General features: G+C 35.1%; 1 pseudogene; it reads right to left on the minus strand.

Moving 5' to 3' along the window:
- Positions 1 to 402: 402 nt before the first annotated feature.
- Positions 403 to 4497, minus strand: LOC107868111 (annotated as a pseudogene).
- Between the last annotated feature and the right edge of the window lie 696 nt (positions 4498 to 5193).

Here is a 5193-nt window from a genome sequence, read left to right on the forward strand (position 1 = left end):
TATACCTTCCACCTTAAAATATTGCACTGTCTGGGTTGCTTTATTTTAAACTAAGAATCTATCGAAAACAGTCTCCCTACCTCATCTATTTTGAACTAGAAATCTATCGAAAACAGTCTCCCTACCTCATCTTTAAGATAGTGATAGCAGTGGTATGGACTACAAACACTTACACTCCACTTGATAAAACACTTACCCTCCTCAGACTCCACATGGTGAAAATATACTAAATATATCGCTGCTTCAAATATTGAGCTCAGATTAACCAGCTAGCTACATCCTCCCTGCTTGCCGATTCTAATTTTGATGTCGAAAAATGATTTGGAAATTTTAGTAAACCGACATAAGGAATTTGATTCTTTTAGGGTAATCGAAGGCACCAGATACTTATTTAACAAGTGCTTTTTGGGCAAGACGCAATGATCCAATGGGATAACAAATTTAAATTACTACTTTACAAAGAGCACAAGCTGCTCAATTTTAGAATACCCTACTAACCACTGCAAAAAGATAAAAAGGAGTCCCAACAAACCCACAACATCAAAGAGGTGAACTAGAAAAAACACACTATACCCTAAAATGATACAAATGGATTGGTTGTTTCCTTAGGTGTTGCCTTTGTTCGAGATATGATAACATCATTGCCACGGATTTCAGAAGGAAATACAAGAGATTATAGTAAGAACATAAAGAAGAATATTAGGACTTCTCGAAGGCACGTGCAATAAGTTAGAAGTCTGACGGGGCGTTCTTTCTGGCTAGACCATTTATTGGTCGTCGATTTGATGAGTAGGATAGATAAATGCAGCAAGTGAAACAGGCATGATGCAGAGTGATCTGGATTGAAGATATTGCATGGCTGCTCCAACATCTTCCTTCATGAGCTTTGTTACCTCTTGCTCTGTTTCAGCATCGGACCATTTCTCCCAGACCTGCTGGTTGGAGTGACATTCACAGCTGTCTCCCAAAAATATTGATGAAACAATGAAGCCTTGTAGCAAATGTAGCAATCTTACAGTTGCGTTATCAGACACTACAGAGGCATTCGACAATGTCCAGTTAGTTAGAAGCAAAAGAGTGATTATGTTCATTACCTCGACAGACTGCAATGGAATGTCAGCAACAAGTTCTGACACCGTGCTAGCTCCTCCCAGCCTACTCATGCTCAGTACCTTTAGGCAGAGTTGAGGCAAATAATTTATTCAACCAAAATATTTAGGAAAACTGGGTCCAAAACAAGAGTGGAATCATATGGCAGAAGAAGAGCAAGAAGGACCAGGACCGTTGTAGACAACTCAAAATTGCAAGAACGTAAGAGATGTTTGTCATGGAATATAATGGCTAGATGACAGTCATCATAGTTAAGCTAGTAGATGGCTTGAAAATAAGTTGACCGCCAAATTACCTCAAGTTTCTTTTTCTTTTCTTTTTTTCTTTTTCTGAAAATAACTGACAAATTACCTTAACTTGAAGCCTTAAGAACTTCACATAGTCCAGAATCTCATCAAGCATTGTTGCCCTGTCAGACTGGCAAGACAGAAAAAGCATATCAATACCACAAGCTATGACATCTTTCGAATTGCATCTATAACTGATTCATACCAACTTTATCCTTGAAAAAAACTGAGATAGACCAATTCTTAGAAAATGCCAATTACAATGAGGTTTATGAATTACTTATCAGAGGATTGCAGCTATTTTTCATATTTGGTACAACAACAACAACAACAAACCCAGTGTATTCCCACTTAGTGGGGTCTGGGGGGGTAAGATGTACGCAGTCCATACCTCTACCTCTGAATTTTTCATATTTGGTAACTCGAATAAATTAAGCAACACTCAACTCCAACAGAAAGTTATTATATTTAAAAATTACTACTTCTTCCAATTGTAGGTATTGGTATCTTAACATCATGATAAAGTTATGGGTCAGCACAAAAGTGATTGAGCCTAAATTGTTATTAGTTGCAATGAAGAATGAATGCTGATCAATGGAATTTGTAGCAACAAGAGAATAGAGCACACCTTATTGCAGCTGGGGACAAGTTCCTACAAAGCCATTATTCGTTCTGATATCCTTTCTCTTCTTAACTGTAAAGAGACTGACAAATTATTTGGTCACTTGTTTCTGGAGAGCATTATCCACAGACCCCAGCATTTCACAACAAAACTTAAGTTCTTTTTTTTTTGGGGAGAATTAAAATAGCTTAACGTTCTCCAGACAAACTCCTCTAAATGTATCGGTCATATTACCCCCGCTCGGCAATACTATGTGGATCAGTGGCCTGTCCTCTTCGTGCCCGGACCCTAGGACGACTTGCAGGTTGGTGTGGTGTATTTACTGTTGTGCTTGATGTTGGCTGGCCTTGAAAAGGCTGCAAGAACAAAAAGAGAAGTTAAGAGATCTATTAGTAAATAATAGATATAAATCCTAAAACGGACAAAGATGCCACGTTTGTCAAAAACATATCAACGTAAGACTTGTCAAGCATGTTGCATGCAACTAAACTGGAATTAGGAAATGAGGGTAAATGAAATATAAAAAAGTTGATGCAAAAAAACATTACAGTTTGATAACTGAGCAAACTCAGGTTAACCCATATTCCCAATTGGTGGTTTTAAATATGGTTTTAACATGGGTTGTTTGGCGTGACAAACAAACACAGCCACAAAAGCATATGATAAAGCCTTTCACTTTCTACCTTTCCTTACGATCCATAGCCAGGACGTAGGGTGTCTAGATAATGTGAAGTATGCAAATCAAATGGACATCTTCTGGTGGAACAAATGATGCAATTTCTACACCTTTACTAGGAACATCAATTACATGAAGCTAAGAGATCAAAAACGATTCAGCAGCCTGCCAGTTTTATATTGGGTGTTGATGCTTCTTGAGGACGATTTCTACTATCTCAGTAATGTAGAGATAGTTGTGATGATTTCCATATTTTCCTATTCATTACATACTTCAGCTCACTTTGGCCCCTTCACCGTCACCAAACTAAAACTCCATAAACAATAGCAATCTTATTACAAGGTACCATCTCAAATCAGGGGCAAAAAATAGTTTCCAACAAGCATATTAGTGATTAAATTCTCAACAGCTACTCTACATAAAGTAATTAAATTGATTTATTTAAGTTTGCCGATATTATATGGATATACTAGTCTACAAGAATAATAGCGTAATTACTATAAAACATCAGCGTAGTGAAGAAACAGCAACATGTAACCCAGACTTGGTGAACTTGAGGAACATTGTGGCAAACTGCATGAGATTGCAAATGCTCTAAACCGGGATATAAATTTCCCATGTTTATTGCTTCTCTTGCCTGCAAAAGAATATGAATAACAAATAAAAAGACGGTATTTTCCTCAAAGCTTACACTTTTTGAAATGCATCTCCAGTTCCTTCTCCACACCAGCTAAACTCTAAGGGCCCGTTTGATACGAGGGATAAGGGGTAACTAATTATGAGATTAATTTTAGGATGAGTTTATATCATCTTAAATTGGGGTAAAATTGTGGGATAACTCCGTTGAGGATGGGATTAACAAACCTGGGATAAATAATCCAGGGATAACTTGTTCCCCGACCAAACAAGCCGTATATGAATTTTTTGATAAGTAAATTTTACTAATGCAAGTACTACAACATAGAAGTAAACAAAAAACATTCAAAAGTTTCACAATAAAAAGGCTCTCGTTGTACAAATTTCTTTGCCACATTTCCTTTTCTTTATCTTTTGAAGGAAGTAAAAAGGCACATTTACATTTTAAAATATTACTAGTAGTCAAATTTAAATTTTCAAAGAATAATTAATAAGATTAGTTTAGTAAAATAAACTACTAATAAATGTTTTGTTAAGGACTGGCAAGTACTTCCTATGTCCAACAATACTTGGTCACTACACTAAAAATGTATATCCAACAATACTTGTCCAATTTGGAAAACAAATGGATAATTTACCCTTTTCTACCCATGTTGTTTTTCCTATTAAATACTATTCATCCCAAGACAATCAATCTATTATATACAAAGGGTGATGTAGTAAAATAACTCCTATTAGTGGAGTATATTATAGTACATACATTTCCCTGAAGCGTCGAACTTACAGGCTTTACTAGAAAACCTCCGGCGTTACTAACATCAGCACGGCCATTGTCTAAGCTTAATCCCAAAGGAAACAACGGCTGCTTTTGCGGCTCAGAGACACCAGATGTTGAACTTAACGATGTCGTCTCCGATGAGGCAACGGCACAAACATCAGTTACCGGCAGGGTAGCATAAGAGGGAAGAGCAGAAATTGCTCGAGAAAATCGTCGGCGGCGTATCCCTCTGGTGGATTGCTCGCCATGCCGGATTGTTCCGGCAAAGAGAAGTTAGGGTTATGGGGATATGCCGGAGTTAGTTAATGGAGGAATGGGAAATCGGATTTTTTTTTTTTTAAATGTGCACTTTCGATACTTAGAAGTTGTTTGGATGTGGGTTGGCATGATTTTGTTGCAGGCGTTTCGCCATAAAAACTAAAAAAAAAATATTGAAATTAAAGTTGTGTTTGATCATATATTTTTTTAAAAAATCTGTTTTGACTTTTAAAAAATCCTTTTTAAATTTAATTTCATACTCTAAATTTTTTAAAACTATCAAAATTTTCCAACTAATTTATCTACTAATTATATTCATAAATGAAAAGAATTTCACATCAATGATGGAAGAGGTCCTGAACTTAAAAACGAAAATATGCCTACAAATAATGAAAATATATCGGTCTTTTAGCTTAAAAATCTTTATTTTTTGTTCAAAAATGTCTTTTACTGAGAAGAAATATCTTTCAAAAATGTGTCTAAACTTAATTTGTTGTTCATCAAAATATCTTTCTTTCCGAATTTGCTCCAAAACTCATCTAAATCATTTAAGGGTCTTTTATATAATATTAAAAAAATTAGGGTTATATATAATAAAAAAAAAACTTGAAATTGGAGTTGAATAAAGGTGAAAACAACAAAAAGTTGTTTTCACTTTTTTTCAAAAAAAAATTAAAATATTTTTGAAATATTTATGGTCAAACACCATAAATTCCATAAAGTGAAATTTTTTTTCAGAAAAAAGTAAAAAATATCTATGGCCAAACGACCTCATAATGTATCATATGGTATGATATCATATTGTATAGTATAATAGTACAATATA

Source organism: Capsicum annuum, chromosome 4 (genome assembly GCF_002878395.1).
Source record: "Capsicum annuum cultivar UCD-10X-F1 chromosome 4, UCD10Xv1.1, whole genome shotgun sequence".
In the NCBI taxonomy this organism is placed as follows: domain Eukaryota; kingdom Viridiplantae; phylum Streptophyta; class Magnoliopsida; order Solanales; family Solanaceae; genus Capsicum; species Capsicum annuum.